This window comes from Numida meleagris, chromosome 5, assembly GCF_002078875.1.
Source record: "Numida meleagris isolate 19003 breed g44 Domestic line chromosome 5, NumMel1.0, whole genome shotgun sequence".
NCBI classification, from domain to species: domain Eukaryota; kingdom Metazoa; phylum Chordata; class Aves; order Galliformes; family Numididae; genus Numida; species Numida meleagris.
The window spans coordinates 9,609,677-9,629,854 of record NC_034413.1 but is presented as its reverse complement, the minus strand read 5'-3'; positions in this window follow the sequence as shown (position 1 = coordinate 9,629,854).

Here is a 20,178-nt window from a genome sequence, read left to right as displayed (position 1 = left end):
GCTTAGCACCCCTGCTGCCCACTGAGAGCCAGCTGACACTGCTTTATGTGAAGTGCAGGAGAAGAGGGTGTGAACTGAGTGCAATTTCCTGAGCTAGGGAGTGCGTGCACTTAACGGTACAAAGCAAGGTCAGAGCAGAAAAGTGAAGTTGGTATGGAGTAACTTCCCTGGGGAGTGATAATCCAGAAGGAAATTACCGCTGGCAATAAATCTTAGAAGCCAGACCATTGAGTCTGCTGTACCTGACGTGGGAGCCATGCCCAGCTTTGCTCTGCAGTCAGTAGCTACACAGTAGATAGCTCTCTGCAAATAGAGGGTGGGGTACAAAACTTGAAACAAATTCTTGCATCCCAAATAACTTCTACCCAGTCTGTCTCAAAAGTTTTAGCCAGTAAATAGACTCGTATATGGTAACCTCAAATAATTAGAAGTTTTACTATGTATTTAGATTGGCAATAGAGCAAAGCATTCCTAAAATTACTCACAGGTAAAGCAAGTCAACTCAAAATCCAGAAATTTGCTTCGTAGCTGAAGTTAGTGGTTCCATGCAGTTTTGTTCATTGCCCTTACCTCCCATTAAATGCCTGCAGCCTGTGACCATCAGGTACAGAATGTGCCTGTGGCAGTGGCAGGCTGCTCTCTGTCACTAGGCTCGTCGTGCCTGCACAGCAGCTTGGCAGTTGTCAGTTTGAACTTGGGGGAGACAGGCAGCTGATAAGCTCAGCAATTACGTTCATTGCCTGTTTTGAAAGCGTCAGCCTAGATCAATCTGATCGTCAAGTTTATCACATTAAAATCTCATTAAGCGGGAAGTGGATTAGTAGAGCGGAATCTCTGTACGCTGCTCGGAGACCAAATGCAACTGAATAAACTCAGGAGCTTCAGCTATGTTAGAAATTTTCATCTGCGTTGAGTCCAGCAGCCAAGGCTGTTACTGAGCTGAGCAGGGAGATGGGTAACGAGCAAGCAGAGGAAAGGAAAGGTGCTGGCTGGATGCTTGCAGGGTGAGGCTGGACAAATTGAGACGTCAGCTGAATGCTTACACGCTGAAGGCCAGGGCTTGGAACTGCTGCTTGCACGTTTACCATCCCAGAATCGTTTCAGGGGACATTTGGGAGTGGTGGCTATTTTCTGTTCAAACCCAAGAGGCTACTAAGCTTTCAGAGAGCTCATGAGGAGCAGCCTCACTGGGATGTTTGAAGGTAAGTCCTCGTGTCACGGAGGAAGGGCTGTCTGACGAGTTGCCAGCACGTGACCCACAGGAGGATTTGGGATTTCCTAGCCTGGGTTTTGTCCATATTTAATGTCAGGAGTGGTGGAAAAAATAGTTGTTTGCTGTTTTCCCAAGGAGATCCTTTTCTGCTTGCTGCGTAAGCGTGAAGATGTGACCCAGCCATGGCAGAACGCAGCGATGGAAGCGATAGGTTTCCAGTGTGTACGTGTTTGTTGCGCTCTATTTGTGATAGTTTGAATTTGGTCTGCTTAAAGATGTAGTTCCCTGGTTCTCTTTTCTGCCTGCCTGCACTATAAATTCTCCCTGGGCTCTGAGAAGTAAGCCTCAATGAGAGTTACTGCGTCCTTGGGTTTCCCCAGAGCTCCTGATTTTCCGTCTGAGGCTTTAAGGCAAGGTTCAGTGAAACTGGGCTCCTGCTGCGGGCTATGGGGCAGCCCTGGGAATCTGGATGCCCGGCGGTGCACCTGCTCCTCGTGCTCAGGCATGCTGACTGCAGGATCTCCGGGTGCTTTGTGCATTAGCGCCTTCTACACGGCTCTTGGTAGCTTCGCTAAGCGTTACCAGGTGCAGTTTGCAGCTTTGGGCAGCAGGTGGAGTCAAACCGGACCGATTAATAGATGATCTTCGCCCTTAGTACTAAAATGGAGGGCAGAATCGAAGCTTCAGTTACGAGGTTCTCTGAATTCCAGAGATGATTATGTTGGTCACGAGGACCCGGAGCGAGTAGAGAAATACAAAATATGGTTTTGTGTGGACAAAAATAGGGGAAAACTGGGCTGAATCACCATTTCAGTTAAAAATACACGGAGTGCTTGAAGCCTTGCTAAAACGTTCTTGGTAGGTAGAATTGTGCCATTCTAGGAAAATGCACGAATAAATTTATGAATTAAAAAAAATAAAGCCCAACAAACTTCTTCCTGCCATTGACTCTTAATTGAGACCTTCTGATTTTACAAGCTCGAAGTCTTTGGACATTATTTCTAATTATTTTCCTAGAGGAAGGTAACCTTAGCCTATGATGGGGGTTTCATTTCCAGCACCTTCATTCTTTCCTCGTTAGACACAAAGGATGCTTCTGCTCTCTCCCTGCGAGGCACTAGGAGCATCCCTAGTAACAAAAGCCAGAGTTTTTCGTCTGTACACTTGAATTTATTTCACTGGTGACAGGAGATGACCCGGGCAGAGTGTGCGTTTGAATCAGGCACCAGGTGTGATTGCTGCTGATACTGCTAGGGCTTGTGTGCAGCTGCTGCTGGACCTTGGAGCAGTGAAGCTCTGCCTCTATCCAAAGCAGCTCCATGCTTCTTTTTTTTTTTGAAGAGTAAAAGGCTGATGAACGCGTGGACTAAGACAGTTCTGGAGTGCCAGTCTTGTTTTCCAGTGTTACCTGCCTGCAGTACAAACGTTCATTTGACACTGGATAAGTTCTAGGATGTCTGGTGGGTTTCAGTGTTAGTTATTTACCTTGAAAACAGACCACTGTTAGGCCTGCAGCTGCTTTCAAGAAACTGGTGTTTGGGCAGACCATTTTGCTTCATGCATGATAACCTTTTGTCTACTTTTTTATGTGCCCAATGTTGTTGGGCCCTGGGGTTTAGCGTGGGCCTTCCTGCAGGTGGCAGACAGGGTGAGCTTCAAGCTGACCTTGCATCAACCCCCACCGCTGTGCTTCTTTCTTGTAAAGAGATTGGGAAGTAAAACAACAGGGGCTGCGCTAGCATGAGCCACCCCAACCACTGATGACCCTTTGGAGTTCCCTTTGGGGCAGGTACCCACCTCGCTCTGTCTACTGCCTAAGAAACGTAAGAGAACCACGCTTAGGTCGGGTGCTCAAGGTAGGTCAGGAGCTGGGACGCTCTGGATGCAGGGTTGCTCTTCAGGCAGTGAGTGAAAGGCTCCTGTCAGAATGGGGACTGGCCGCTGACGCCCAGCACAGTGCACTTCTGCCTTCCTGTCAAATTCCTCCTGTTTCTGAGCTGCTGAGTGAGGCAGCGTGGGCTCATTGCTGGAATGTGCAGTGAGACGGGGCAAAGCGTGGATGGAAACAGCTGGTGTGGCAGAGCTGGAGAGGAGGTTCCCAGGGCTTCCAGGGTGTTCTTCTGTCTCAGCCACAGAGGAGTTCAAGAGAAGTGGTTGCACTGTGGGAGCCCGTGGGGCTCTGGGGCAGCAGCAGGGCGCCTTGTGCTGCTGCTCCTGATGTTCCACCAGTTCCTAGCAGGGCAACCCAGGATCCTTTGGAGACGGATGGACAGGTAAGGACACCTTGGTTGTCAGCTGTGTTTGATAGTGAATCTGCTTACACAGAACATGTTCCTTCTATCTGATGCTCTCAAGGTCACCTGACAACAAAACCAGAAGAGGGCTGCTCAGTGGACTGCAATTTCGGACCAGCGACACAGGAATTTGCGCTTCTCTGTACCACGTGCTCCTGAGGAATCCCTGAATGGAGCCCGGGGCTCTGCGTGTGGGCTGACACACTGGCTGATTGTGGAGGCTGCATTAATAACTCTTTGTTGTGTTGTGCATAGATGTTGGCCTGCGTGGAAGGATGACAAAGGCTGTGACCAAGATTTCGCAGCGCTCACTTTGTGACATTCAGCAAATCCATGGCTGCTGTTGTCTCCGTCCATGGGGAAGCTGTGCTCGCAAAACCACCCGGAGCATTCAGTAGTACCACCTACAGCACTACCGATGCAGCTCTCTCTTTGCTCTCTGTGAATTTATGAAGACCCAAGGCAGCTCCTTCTTTCTCTTTGCAGAGAAGGTGATCTGGGGAAAGCCCCTCCTGCTCTGCACACCCTTCCTTCCTTCCAGCGGTGTCGCAGAGCACTGCCAGCTCCCGAGGCACTCCGCCTTCTGACCAGAGTACTTCATGTAGCAGGACACGCAGCATAAGAGCTCAAACTGGGAAACTGTCAAGAGTAAAACCAAAACAAAAATAGTGTTGGAAGAAGATAAATAACTATAATATCAACAATCGCATCCATGGATAACTAAATTACGCATTGCACGAATGTATTGTTGATGTATAAGCCATAATATCCCGTCAGTCCCTAACTTCTACATGCTTTTCGTTCCACCAGGGCTTGGATAATCATTTTGCAAACCAATTTCCTGAGAGCTAAACGCGCTTTATGCTTTGCAGCTTCTCCTGACTTCACCTTTCTGGAGTTATACATAGAGACTGCAGTATTGGTATGTGTATAATGGCTTGGCAGCTCTCCACAGTTGTGGAATTTACAATCACCGCTGTGTGTATAATGCTGGGAGCAGCTTTTTATTTTTTTATTTTTTTATTTTTTTATTTCTGGTGGATGATGAATCGGGCCATCTGTCTGCAGTGCCTGCCGACCCTTCCCCCGCTCTCCCCTTCTCTGCTCCGTTGGCAGTGTCGCGCAGTCAGTCGAGGTCAAGGTCTGCAGAGCAGGTCTGTGACCTTTGCTGCCGAGCTCCGATGGCTCCACCACGTTTCCTGGGGTAAATCTCCAGTATGCCATGTACCCACAGCTCTGAGATGCCATGTGCAGAGGAGGGATCCATTTACAGTAATATTAAGAACTTCCTTCGCACGTGGAGCTGGCATTCGAAGTGTACTTTATTTAGGCCTAAAGTGAAGGAGTTGGGGTTGTTTTTCAAAACATAAATGGGACGCTGGCTGATCTGCACCAAAAGTGGCCAAAGGAAGACGCTTGGAATCAGAAGAATTGAATGCAGGTCTGCAGACACATTTAGGTGTCACCCAGGCAGATGGAAGCTTCGATGAAACAGAAATAGAAAGTCAAGTAAATTTGTCTTAGCTCATTCCATTTTGCCCCTTGCCTGAAATAAAAACATATGATAGTGGCATAAGTAGCAGCAGCCAAACAGATATGAACCCTATAAACCAAGGTAGCGTTAGTAACCTGATCCAAAGTCTTCTGAGATTCATGGGAATTCCAGCTCTGAATTACTGAGTTTACTGGGCTTTGGATTAAGTGCATAGATACAAAGGACTTTATGTAACAGCCTGCCTCTGTGAGCACTCATGGAGTCCTTGGGAAGCTCTTTGTAAACATCTACATCTTTAGCACAAACACAAAACTTGCTGAGGTTGGCAGTCACCATGGGGATGTGTGCGTGCCCGTGCAGCTGCACAGGGAGGGGCCTCTAGCAGTTTTGTCAGTCGTGTTACAATATGATGAGTCAAGCTTATTAAAAACAAAAGAGTATGGAAATGGTAGGGTTTGGTTTGCCTTTAAATAGATGGCTGTAGGTTCTTTTCCTTTGCTGCCTCCATTTTGGCCCTTGTAAGTGCATGCAAACCATCCTGCAAAGCAGTTCTGTGTGCTCAGGAAGACAAGGAAATTCTTTTTTGTTGAAATCTGGAGTTCTCACGCAGAGATATGACTTTATCACAGAGGGCTAATAAATGGTACAGGATATCGTGAGGCTTGCATTAACATCTTGGGAAGAGATGACGCTGAGCTAGTGGAGGGAATGATTTAATGAGATTTAATGGAGCCGACCAGCAACGAGGAAGAAGGGGATGTTCCCACCCAGGTTAAAGCAGACAAAGCATACCTGACAACTGAACAGCTGCAGGATGTCTGGAAAAAGATAACAGCTGGCCGTGTGCTACACCCAACCCTCGCTCCTGGCCCAAAGTGCCATTTGCAGGAGCCTGTAGGACCGCATTATAAAGAATGGCAAATCTTCTACCAGGGAGCCTGGGTCCTCCACATCAATGCAGAACAGACACAGCTTCACTTTCTCCTGCTGGGATTTAACTTAAAAAACCCTTGATTATCTTTTTGTATGACTTTATTGAGTGCTCCTCATGAAGGAGTAGCCTTTAGTTAGAGAAAGTGAGCAGTCTGCACACAAACTCAGTGTGAGAGAAAGGCATTGGGGTAGGGGTGGGAGGGACGAATAGAGACGTACGTGTAAATGTTTTCCCTTTTCTTCTTTTTTTCCTTCTTCTTGTTCTTGAAGTGTTAATGAGTCTTTGAGAGCCGGCAGATTTTGTTCAGTTCTCAGCATATACCACAGCACAAGAGATCTCAGTTTCAACAGCAGGGACAGACTTAGGGCTTGTACGAAAATCAAACAGTCCCTTCATTGTTGTTATAATGGTTCCTCTGTCTCAATAATCCCTCAAAGTCTGAAACAGAAAATGTTTAGCTCCTTGTAGGGAACAGAAGTTGGGAACCATAACATTCAGATTACTTTGAGACTTCTGTCTCTCCGACTTTACCAAATGGCAGAAAACTAGATGACATCAAAGAACCACTGGAAAGGGGCTTATTTAATTAGGAAATTTATTGGAAATTGTCACAGGTGGCTGTGATGCCAACAGCTGCTTTCAGGTCACTTTGCTGCAAAAAAAGAGTGGCATTGTGTCTGCATGGGGGTACAAAACCTGAAACCATGAACTGTGACAGAGGAGTAAGCGGAGCTCTCTGGGATACACAGTTAATTCCACTGTCTGCACTACGTGTGTTAGGGCTCAAAATGTGCTGGAGCTGGTTCTGTAGTAGTAGCAGCGACGCTGTCACGATGAATTTATTGAATTCTCAAATCAACATAAATTATCTTACTTAAAACCATTTGGATGAGATATTTACGCAAATAACAATCCTGCCCTTATTTTTCTTTTTGTTTGCTTGGTCTCAGAAGGTCTTTGAAATAACTATTTTTTCTCTTTCAGTTGGGGATTTAGGAAAATTACAACTCTCTCTTGAGAACAGAATTGGCAAAGACTTATTCAAGTGCTCCTTCAGAAACGACACCTAAGTGCGAGCTGGGTCAGAGATCACTAGAACATGCTTCTTCCTCGAGCCCTTTGTAGCGGTGGATTCGCTCTGATCCCTCAGCTTGTCTCATCTTTCAGTCAGGCTGATGCATGAAGAGCAGCGAGAGGGTTTTGTAAGAAACTGGAATATATTTTATAAGCAGTCAGTTCTGAGTTAAATTCTTCAGGATGCTTCGCTGCCGTTTTCCAGCTTACATCCCCACAGGTGTGAGGACTTCAGTAACAATTTCTACTTATGGGAGAAATTCTATATCTTTTGCAGGTTTGATCAACAGTTTACGGTTACTGATCTATGGGGAAAAAAAAGGTATGGAAATGTTTTAACAATGACACATCGCTTTTAGTTGTAGATGCTGGGGAAGGGACTCCAAGGAGGGAAAGTAATTGCACTCAAAAATCAGGAATCTGCAGTCAAACAGGCTTTGAGTTTTGCTGATAAGGTTGGTTTATTGGTCCTCTAGCACCTCGGATTGCAGCTACTGAATGACGTGAAAGATTTCTGGAAAGCAGACAGAGAAACTATGTCCCTAATGAAGCAGCAGGATTCAAGAGGCAGCATATTTCTGAAGGATTATCGGAGGCCTTGGGCATGCAGTGAGATACACGGCTGTAGGCCAAGTGCTTTCACCCCCACCAGTGCCATAATCCATACAAAATGTGCTGCCCTACCCACCTAATTGTAGACTTTGCTGAGAGAGGAGTATGAAATCAAAGAGAAAGCTGCATAGGATTTATCAATAACTAGTCCGAAAGGGTAAATTGTTTCCAAATTTTCTTATATACTCCATGACCTAAAAGATCAGCTCTATCTGAAAGTATTTTTAAGCCAGATAAAACTTGTGGGGTTTAACAGCTCTCCACAGTAAGACTTCAACAGTATCTATGGTCCATAAATCTCATGCAGTGGTGGGGTCCTTGCTGCTCTATATCTGAGCTGACTTGCGGGTTTGGAACACGGGCGTTCTGGTTGTTTCTGACTGTCCACCAGGATCAACGTCCTTGTAACAACACCAGACACGGCCCTCATGAAAAATAGTGTCACAGATGATTTGAAACAGTTTTAAGATTTAGACAGTGTGTTTGTCATGGAATTTGGGCCTGCCCATCCCTCGCCTTTGTGCACAGGATGTTGTTGGTACTACAGTTTCCACTGAAATTCTTCTGGAACGTTCAGTGAAGATGCTGAAAAGAACAGCTTCCCCAAGCGTATTATGCAATTTGTTATGTGGAACCAGAGCAGGAGCAGCCTGTCCAGTGGGAATGACTTTGTTTTGTATTATCCTTCCAGCAGGGCTTTACCCATGTGCGCTGGAAATTATGCTATTCGATGATCCAGCGTGGAAATTTGGTGTGAGGATTACTGGACTCATGTTTTCTTGGCGCATTGTGGTCCTGCTGCCACAGAGGTTCTCTAGAGATTCCACTGCAAAGGTTTTGGGACATCAGCGCCTGAAATGAGGAAATCTGAACTCTCTGCTGAGGCGTAACAGCAGAGAATGTTTTCGGTATCACTCCTGCATGACAATGCCTATTGAAACCGTTGTTCTCCTCTCACATCCCTCAAGCATTTTGTTCAAAGCTGCCCAGCTGAACCAGAGCTGTAGCGTTGTTCCAGCTTAGTAGAACTCTTCTATTTTCTTAAACAGACAGACATAAACCTAGAATAAAAAATACTTACACTTCGATTTCTTTTAATCTTTCCCCAGATTTACGGGTAAAATGTATGTACCGAGAAGACCGAGGTGTTTCAGCTGCTGAGCATGCTGGCACCCTCTCCCGAGCTGGATCAAGGACTGTTCTCTGCAAACGAAGCAGATGCAGCTTTGAAGCTGCTGCCTCCTGGAAGCAGAGCCTCAGATGCTTGCTGCTACCACCTGCCCGTGCCCGGTACAGCTCGGTGCATCCAAGGTCAGCCTTTCCCATTCTCTCAATGCGTGCATGTGGTTGTGAGCACTCCTATCTAATTCCTTGGGGGTGAATCCCCGCTCTGCTGCTGAGACCTGTACAGGGGGTGGCACATGCTTGTTGTTAAAATAGATCCACTAGCTGCTTAGCATTCGGGTGAGATGCGATTATTTAGTGAAGGTTACATTGGGTTTTAGGCAGTGGTCTGAAGGCACAGCTTTGTTTTTAATTCTGCACTCATTTCCATGAGCGCGCTCGGCGCTGCGTGGTGGAAGGCAGTTGTCCCTCGCTCCATGTGATGCCATCGCTACCACGTGCTCTGCGCCTCGCCACTGGCCTGATCCTGTGAGATGTTCATCACAGTCCAAAAATAAAACTTGTTCACAATGTGATGTATGGAATAGTCTTACAGGGGAAGGGAAGGGAGAGCTTTATGACTTGTATCATTTAACATTGGGGTACGTGAAAACTGGAAAATATTACGCCATAGTAGAGCCGTTCAAATCACTGCTGGAGTTGCCAGCAGCAATTACAAAGCTTCATAATCCATTGTAAAGCTTTATTTCATCCTTCCATTGGCCTTTACTTGGGGAATGCCTTTCTTCCAGCGAATGTCAGCTTGTCTTGCAATAAGAAAGGGGCTTTTTCTGAAAAACAGTTGCTCACATTTCTGTCTGACTCTCATGGTCTGTAAAAAGGTTACATTAATAAACAAATGACCATTAAAAATAAATGAAATTCCACAACTTGGCTACACAGACCGAGCAATTCACTGGGATTTGTTCAAGATATAGCTATCCTTCTTCAGCCTTTCTCCGCTGAGGCTGCAGTGCTCGCACAATAAAAGAATTGGTCACACCTCCTTATGGAGGTTATCCATAATAGTGTACAAAGGACCGAGTAACAGATGTTTTGAAAGGGCTACTCAATTATTATTGACTTAATTAAGTTGATGCCTGCACGTCTTTCCAATATACATATTTTATATAATATCTGGGGAAAATATCTTTGTTGCAAACTCAGACGAGCCTCTGTGAGGCTGAGGCTCCAATTTTGTACCATAAATATTACTTGTGTGCAATGATAATATTTTATTTTTACTACTTACACTAGAGATTTGTATCTCTGAATTTCACTCTTGGAAAGTTACGTTTGGACTTAGATGTATGACACTTGTTGTTTGGAGTGACACACACAAATCCCCATACACCAGAATGAAAATTCAGCCTTAATCATCAAAGGGAAGTAAGGACTAAATGAATGTGTGTCATGCGTATCCAATTTCCCCACTGATCATCCAGAGAAAATAAATCACAGCGGATGTCCTTCCACTTCTTCTTCTTTGTTAAAGCAGCTAGAAAGAGCTCTGTGCTAAAGTCACCCTGGGATTCCCCAGAGAACACTAAAACAAATTAATACATGTTGATTAAATGTTTTGACCCATATTAAAGACACTTGAAAATGATAGGCCTAGTTTGTCATGGCAGCACTCCAGTTTTTTTATGTACTACTGAAATCAGAGGATAAAAATGGAGGAGGAGATCTCAACTAAACTAATACTCAATTTCATCCATTTTTAAAGCATCCTTTTTTGGATTGAACCCTTTGAGATACATTTCTCGTGCACCAGTCTCTTGGCGATGCCTAGTGTCCAGCTGTGCTAGGATCTCCTCTCATCTTCCCATTCTGTGTTACTGAAAAAGTAATCCAAAAAAAAGAGAAAAAAATGGGGAAGTGCTGTGCAGAAAGGACTGGGTTGATTAACGGGAAAATTTCAAATGTCACAGATTTCTGTTAGGTATCCAAGTCGCATTGATTTTCAATGAGTATGTGATAGCTTACAGTCCCTCATCTCTCTGAAATGTTCCCTTACACCCTAAGGCAATTTAATTTGGAAAGAATTGTTGGAAGAAATCTGATAGGTGTATAAAATGAGCGGTATAAAAAGCATGCTGTCACAGCAAAGGCAGTGCCCCGAGACTCGGAACCTGCTCAAAAGTTAATTGAAATCAATTGGAAAGACTTCTGTTGACTTAAATAAGCTTTGGATGAGCCCTTGGGAGAGCTGCTTTCAATACTCAGATTTGCCACAAATTTCTTGAATGGCTCAGGGCTGCATCCAGAATGAGGGCCTGATATTGTAAGGAGATCACCACAGGGAGGAAAGCGTGAAAGGCTGTGTACGCTGCCTCATGCTCTAGGGCTCTTTTCAGGAGTGGGTTATGAGCTGCTAATACAAACCAGATAATAACTTACATTTAACCCGTGGCACTTACAGTTGTGGGATGATGTCAAGACAATTTAAAAATATTTTGAAAATGAGGCTGAGGCACTTAGAACTCTAAGAACAGCATCTGTGGTCGGACGAGCTTGGATAAAATGTCAAGGGCCACCAATCCTCATGTTGCAGAGCACAAACTCACCACCAGCTGGAATAATGAAGCAGATACCTCAGTGGAACAATGTGTTACTGTCAAGTAATTTACAGTATCATTTACTATGAGCTGTCATGGAGCCATACCTTTCTGTGGATGCTCCCTGATAATAGAATCACAGAATCGTAGAATCACAGAATGGTTGGGTTGGAAGGGACCTTAAAGGCCACCCAGTTCCAATCTCTTGCCGTGGGCTGGTTGCCACCCACCAGATCAGGTCGTCCAGGGCCCCACCCAACTTGGCCTTGAGTGCCTTGAACAAAGAAAGGAGGTCTCTCTTCCTGTTCTCTCTGGGGCCTTTTGTTGTCCTTGCCTGCCCTTTTTGAATCCCACATTTGGGGTGGCATTTCTGCCACAATGCTTCATTGCAGGGCTGCTGGGGATGAACGCTAATTATCTCTGGAGTCTGAGAAGACCTGAAATTCCCCACCTACAGATTGCCACTGCTTTGCCACGAGGTACCCAGGAGACCCTCTCCAGAGCGTTAGCAGCTCTGGGATGAACACCAACAGCACAAGATGCGTCTTGCCTGAGTGTTGACCACCACCAGCCAAATCACTGACGGCTCAGCCGAGTTGTAAGTGCAAGAAGCAGGAGATTGTTTGGGTGACTCAGGCAGGACTAATATGGCAGAACTGTCAGGTAAAATAAGCTTTTAAGGAGATGCCTCATAGGGATTGCAACGTTTTCCAAGATTTTAGCCACAGAGGACAGGGAGAAGGAGCCATCAGTGTTTCACTTAGACGCAAAACACAACTGTTACGAGAATATTGTTTGAGTTGAAGTAAGTTGCTTTACATGTAAATACTCATTCCACTACAAAGAGAAAGGAAAATTAATCTCTGATCTTTTCTTTTGAAACTGAGAGGGTAAGGATACTACTGTGACATTGAGGAAAATAAAATAAAGATGAATGATACAATCCCTTCAGAAATGTTACCTTTCTCATGGGCTCTGTTCAACATGAACTGGTTGATAAGTTTGTGTGGTGCTGTTGATGTAATTGATCTGCTTACTGGAAAAAAAAAACAACTGAATTTTCAAGTTCACTGGTAAAAGCAAGTGGAAAGGGGAAAAAAGAAGAAAAAGAAGGAAAAGAGAAGGTAGAATTTTAAAAGTTGCTTCATTTTTTCTTTGTAGTCTGTCCTCTTGCAGGTGAACAACTAAGAAGGGAAAAGTCTACATACTGCATCTGCAACCTAATTAGTTTCCTTGTAAACAACTAAAGCAAAGGGAGCTTACAGTGCCTAAAATGGATTGTGTGTTTTTTGGTTCAAGAAGACTTACTGCAAGTTTTGGAAGGCCCCTTCCATGCCAGACTATTCTATAACTCTATTTCTGAAAATCAGAATCAATTTCATAAGTACTTTCAGGTAAGAACTTCCCCGACTGAAGAGTGTTTTGATTTTTCCTTCAGGATAGTTCCTGAAATGGAACTAACCCAATGACTTAGTTTCACTCTGTTTATAGACTGGTTGACAGTTCTGCTATCTGGTAGCTCTTGAAATTCAGACTCTGTATACTTAATGTTTGGATGATTTGCAATTAACTATTGTCATAGCCAAGGGCAGCCCACATAAGATCTTTGCAGACTGTGATTGGTGGATGGGTTTCATGCTACTTCTTTCATTCTAGGATTACCTGGCCACATTCTCATCACACATCCCTTTTTTTTTCCTTCTTTTTCTTAAGCAGTGGAGGGAAAAGGGGAAGGATTTGTGGGTGGATTAAAGCATCTGACTCTGTTCAGCTAGGATTCTTTTTCTTTAAATGCGGAGTATTTTGACAACATTATTTTGTATTTTGTATGTGAAACATAGCTTCTTTAGGGCTTGTACTTAAACAGAAATTGCCTGTTAGCCAAAATATTTACTAATTTGGGCATACATACATGTCAATTAAGCTAAGTTTTCCTTAGATTCCAGTTCAGGGTTGTTGGGTTTTTTGGGGGTAAAACTGAATGTAAGGTGCATTCCATGTGCAAAATCCTGCTGTCTCTTAAAGACTTGTACCTGCAATGTCTTCTGTTGCTGAACAAAGACTGCATTTCTAAGACTTGCTCCATAGGTTACCTTCTCACTAGGTACAAATATAAATATTTAAAATGTTCATCTAATCCCTGCTCTGCCTCTTTCCCTACTAAATTGCCCTTTTCTTCTTCCTTGCTTTGATTGTATCTATTCATCACCTTGAAGGCCCTCATTAGAAGCATGGTCACACAACTGCATTAAGATAAGCAGATGGCCATCTTGAAACCTCCTGAACCTTCCTTTTTAGACTGAACAATGCTATTTCCATCACCCTTTTTCGTGGCTATCCTTTTGTAGGCTTTTGTCTTGTCCCGTCCTTTTTTCTGAACTGCTCTTTCTTACTACTTAAGGTTCAGCTGCCAGGCTGGATGTAGTGCTCTTACAGAGACCTTATTCTCTTGTTTTCCTTCGTGCTGATTATGATATGGGAAGACAAAACTTCTATTTATACAGCTCAGTTAGATGCATGCCTTCTTTGCAACAGCATGGTATTGTTGACTCCTGTTCAGCTTTGATTCACCGTAATAATCCCCAGATCCTATTCAAAACAACTCTTACTTGCCTAGTCATTCCCCATTCTGTACTTTCCCAGGTGATATTTTCCCTTCTGAAGTGTAGGACTTAGCACCTGCCCTTGCTGAATTGATTTGAAGAGACCAGAGGAACAGTTTGAAGATCCCAGAATTCAATCTGAAACCTTTTTCTCTGCTCTTGCCCACAGCACCTGATCCCACAAGCAGATTTCAGATTTGTCATCTATCCTGTTACCTGGCCCATCAAATAACAGAATGATATAGGGACAGGGCTTAACCCTTACAGATTCACAAATGATATGCCATTCTAACTTGACATCAAACCACTAACAGATCTGTGAGCGAAGTTTTCCAAGAAGTTATGCTTCTATCTTCATATAGACTCATCTACAGTATTTCACTACTTTTCTTTTGAAAACATATTCTGAGGCAATAAAGCTGTTATCTGTGACCATGAGTTCTTTATCTCCAAGTTTCCTTTTAACCCAATAGTCGTCCTAGCTGATTCTTTTCTTTATCCTCTCTCACAAGATGCAGACCAAAAAAAGAAAAAATCAGGTGTTGTTATTCACCCATCCCAGGCATCTCAGTAAACTGCTTTGTCATTTAAAGTTCATGATGGCTGCTTTTCCCACCATCATTGTCTGTCTCTCCAGACTGCTTTTTGATTTTTCATCCCTATGCTAGTCATCTACAAAACACATTTCAATAATCCCACAGAGATTCTGCAGATGCCTGGTACGAACATGACTTTAAAAGCTCTTGTATCATGACTTTAAAAGCCCTTGTATCATTTCTGAAGTGGAACGACCTGGCAAAAAGTTAACAGCTGTGGTAATTCAGTGAAAGAAGTCATCAGTATCTTGATGAAAGGCTAATTTTAGAATATGACCTCAAGAGGTGAGCAGCTCATTTCAGGTAGCTCCAGTTTTTTGCTTCTCTGCATTGAGTATCAATGCAAATTTCTCTGTTGACTCTTACTCTGAATATACAGGTTGCAGGAGCTGAGTTAGATTCCAGGTCAGCAAGATCATGTTTTCCACTGGAAACGTTCCAGATAGTGATAAATACCACCAAACAACTTCAGGCTCACTGAAAACGTTGATGAAAGAGCACCTCGGACCTCAGGGACGTACAGTCCCATCTACCTCCCCTTTCAAACAGTGCTGTTTGAAGTCAGTGTGGTATCCACACATCAAACACTGCATGGATTTAGCGCATGTTTGAGGTCTCCTCTTTAAGCTGTACATGTGGCCCGTTGCAGTAGGATGCCTCTCTTTACATGGCCGCAGGTGGATTCCCTGCTCATCTTGCTCACTGTGGTTCCCTCAAGAAGGTTGTCTCAACGCAATGGCTCCAGGCCACTGCCCGGCATGCAGAACATTCCTGGTTTGTCTCTGGAGATCCGCAACGCAAGTGCTGACATGTAACACCACAGCTGCGCAATTTGTCAGCAGAGGAGAGGCCGCGAGCTGTCCCTCTCCGTCGGGAGGCACTGCAGCCCCAGGACTGGCACCGGCCAGGCCTTGCTTCTTCCCAGGGCTGTCAGAAATCAGCTCTGCAGAGCATCCTTTGCAAGTGAGAAGTCCAGAAATAGATACCTGCCATAGACCAGGACAGCGTGCGTCAGTCATTCTGTCCAGACCAGCCTTCCCGACGGGGTCATGTCTCTTACCTCTGCTACCTTCATTGACACAGACTTTTCCCTATTGCCCATCGCACACCTGGCTCTGAGGACACCAAAGCAGAACTCCATCAGTCGCCAAATGTTTCTCATCCATGGAGATGGAGAAAACTTTCATCAGAAAATAATTTAGATCTGTTGGGACACTAAAATGACATGGAGCACAATTTATTCAGGGCTCTTACAATGATGAATATTTTCCTTCGTTAGTAAAGGTCCAGTTCCAGGCAACAATACAGTCAGCATGGCCAAACAGCAGTCCCAGAGATGTGCCCTGTTTTGATATGGAACTACTTCAGCGTACCTTTAGAAATTAGCTGTCTCCATATAATGTTTCAAAAGGCCCTGCTTTGCCTTATAAATTATGCACTGAGTGTCAGTACCTACCGGCTTCTACTCATTGCTCCTGTAAAAATCCCTGTTTTTCCATGTGGAAAAAGGTGTCCATTAAGGGATAAACTTTGTCTCCAGTTCTGTGTGTATCAATTGAATTTGCACCCACATAATGAAGAATTGGTACTTTAAGTCTGGAAAATTTAGTTTTTTTCCGAGGCTTTGTACTATTTCTAATCTAATGCATAAAAAAACCCATAAAATTACTGAAGAATCATTTAATGTGTATTAATTATGACTATATCCACTAATAATAAAGGCCTGCTAGCAGTTAGTTGTTGTCTACACATCTGAACGTGAGAGGAACAAATCCACAATGTGAACACCCATGCATGAAAATGGGGTGGGGTTGGCAAATAAATACACAATTATTGTAAATTCTCTTGTGCTTCTGGGGTTGTGAAGGATACAAACCAGAAGTGAGGATGACTGGAAACAGACCAGTTACGTCATGATATGAAGTGGAATATATAATAGTGAAGGCTTGGAAACATAAATTGGGTTATTCATATGCATGTTTTGGTGATCTCAAGCCAAGACTAGCATAAAGGATTCTTTTTTAAAGCATATTTACTCCCGAAAGCAATTTGACATTCATTTTTACGATGGCCATTAATCTTTCTTTGCTTGCTTTTCATTTTCTTTAAGGAGCTGGCTAACGCAGTTACAATGGTAAACATTTGCCATTTCTGAAGCTAGAAGGAAGCATGACACAAACCATTAATGACGTAAGCCAGTATTTTGGGATCAAACAGAGTGTGTAAACATCCTAGGTATGATCACTTGCACATTCTCATCTTTTCTAAATTTACAATATGTGAATTGAGGATTACGCTGTCACCGGCTTGAGGTGATGGGAAGTCTCAGCTACCCATGGCTGACTGTGCCTAGCTTGTCTCCAAAGGCTGTCTTCTTGCACCGTGATCTGCTTGCGCCTTGCAGGCACGTGGCCACCACTGCAGCAGTCAGTCCAGCACCCGAGTTTCCTCCTTCTTGCTTTGCAGCTCTGGAGCAAGGCTGTTTTTCTCAGTGTGTCATTTATGAATGACACATTCATTTCCTGGTTATTCAAAGGGTGATTACTCTGCTCCTAACCTAATATCTTTAGGCAAATTCTTTAGACAGGTGATGCTGTCCTATCAGCCTAACATTTTTAAGTGCTAGATCTCCCCGATATTTTCCTTTCAAATCAGAAGGGAACTGTTTTTGGTGCTTCCAAATAGCAGATGATGTCTTTGTTTACTTGTTTGCCTACCTTGCAGTTTGCAGCCCTGTGCTAAATATTATCAGTGAAAAGATCACTGAGAAGGAACTAGTGAACAGTGGCACTGGATGAAATCTTTTTCAGGAGAAGCTGATAGTAAAAGCTCATAGAAGCAAAGAGCGACTTACCTGAAAGGCAGGCTGCATGCACCCAGGCACTGGGAAGTTCTGCTTCAGCCTTCAGCTCCTCTATCCAAACCGTGACTGGAGAGAACAGGCAAACATGAACAAGAGCTGGAAATAGGGTTTGATGTCATGCAAGAAAAAACTAATGTTTTAATAATCTCAATCTGCCTGTTTCTCATCCTTTTTTTCCCTGGAGTTTGTGGGTACTTTTCTTCATTAGTTTTGGAAGTGAAGTGAGAGAGCGCTTCCCTGTCTGCCTCTGCTATGCGTTAAGGAGTGCGGTGTTACCATTCTTGCTAGATGAAGTCTTTTATTCCTGCAACTGGATACTTCTGCCACTTCAGTCCTATTTCAGAGCTGATGTCTTCTTCTTCATGAAATTATTTTTGTATTTTCACAGTGATTTTATTGCTGCGTGTCGTGCCTTCGTAACACTCTCACTTCAAAACATTTTATAAGCGTTAATTAAAACCCCTATTTTTCTTGCAGTTACAGCAAAACAGACAAAGAAACAAAACAGAGTTTATTCTCCATTATTTCTGGGTTTGTTACCCACTTTGTGAATAGCCATGTTATGCATGTAGTGGTGCCTATGCTGGTTCTGCATTTCCCTGCCAGACTGAGAGGACTCTTCTGCCAGGGCACATCGCTTCTGGAAAGGACTGGGATTCTTCCAGGGCCAGCTTGGGCCCTAAAGCACTTCTATTAGCCAGGTTTTCCTTCTTTCAGTTTTGCAGCTCCCCACTTTCCCTAATAATGGAGGGTTGATTGTGTATTAATTTCACAGATGATTATGTTTAGGGTATTACATTCACAGAGGATTAAATTGCAGGTTGCAGAGAAACAGCCAGGTTCAGGCACGAACCAAAGAAAGGTCTTACTTAGACTAATGGGCACATTAAGGGAATGAAGTTATAGCTATTTTTGTTATTTGACGCTGAACTATTTGGGGACACAGTATCCTGTGCGTGCCCGGCTTCATCACTTTTCTGCTTTATGGCCCCTTTCTCTTTCCCGGGTTCTGCCCACGCCTTTGCTAATCTCCCCTCCTAAAAAATAAATGCTCTGACTGTGAGTTCATGAGCACCGGAGAGCTGCTTCTGATTTATGGTAAGGTGAACAACAAAAGCACGTAGGTCAGGATATCAGTTTTAGTGTACAAACTCCTACATGTGAAAATCCCCCCCAAAAGGCATTGTAAAGGGGTGGGGTTTGATTGTCATCACGTTTGGAGACGCAGTAAGCATCTTTATCTCAACCCAGCTTAACAGCTAGCAATGCTTTTCATGAGCACCAGTGGCATAGATGCTCTGACAAAAGTTATCTGAGGCTTTATTTTCATAAACTAAACAGCAGCAACAGTAGAGCCCATTCATTACCAGAATCATTTGTTGACCACTTCACTATACAGAACGCACCTCTCGCTGAGGGTAAAAAGTTACAGATGGGTTTTCTCTGTGGGCATAAATAACCACATTGCACATTGAGAGGGTATGAACCGCTCGTACAGCAGTCTGCCTTTGTTCACTTCTACTGCCCAGCCCCTGTTCCTCCTCTCTCTTCTGGCACTGCTGCAGCAATACCACAAGGCTGAGACAAGCCTCTGGTAAGGTGGGGGCCAGGTGTGCCAAACACCACGGTACGTCAGAACAGCAGGCGTGGGCTTGACACAGGAACGTGGATTGTGCCTGCAAGGAGAGCGAATAGAGCAAGTCTTTGTGAAGTTTCTGGACCCAGCACTGAGTTCTCCCTGCTAAGCTCTTCCCTGTACACATCGAAAGCAGAAATAGAGCTAGTAAAACGTGCTTGATCCATTTTCACAAGTGATGTGATAGAACTGTCTGTGCAAAGTAACACATTCTTGTGCCTATCCACGTCCTAATCCATGGCCGTACACCGGTGCCATGGCTGCGCTCCTGCTGCCCTGCAAACCAACAGTCACCACTTTCACCTCCTCAGTTATTACCAGCGGCTGGAGGTGGCTGTCGCTGCCTCTCCCAAGGGCTCTCTCTGTTGCTGTGACAAGGAGAAAATCTGCACAAAGTCTATTTTTTTAATGAATGATCAGCAGAACTGGAGACCTCATTTTAAACCGGTGCTGCTTGCTAAAATGTTGTTTCCACGCATCACCTCACTGCCTGCGGGCTCTGACCTGCCCACCCCTGGGTCCCGCTAAACAGACGCTGCAACATCTCTCAGAATGTATTTCTCGGAACCGTGTGCGTGCAAAGTGACGTATCCCGCGCTGATGGCCGGGCATTTTGAAAGGTTCCTTCGCTGCTGCGTTACTATTAAGTAACCGAACAGTTGATTCCCACTGCCTCGCACCTGGTCAGCGCTTCCCATCTGCGCACGAAGTGCAAAGTACGTGTTAAACGCGAATGAGTTTTCCTCTCAGCGGCGGTGGCATTTTGTACCCGTGTAAGCGGCTCTGCCCGGTGCGGAGGGAGACCCCGACCCCTCTACCGCCGCTCCTTCCCCCGCACGAGGGTGAATTTTGGAAGCAGCCCGGCCGTGCCCGCATCCCTCCGTACGCGGGGGAGGGAGCGCTGCGTGGTCCCTAACCCAGCGCTCTCCGACACACAGGCACCTTACGGAGGAAGCACGAAGCTCTGGAAGAAACGTTTCCAGAGTCTGGTACGAGCAGCGCAACCTCCGCTCCCTCGGTCACCCGCAATGTTGCTTCAAACACGTGCAGGTAAAACCTCTTTGCCCGGCTCCGGGGCCGCTCGTCCCCCGGCAGGTGCAGCCGCGGGAGGGAGGCGGGGGCCGGGCGCGGCGCCC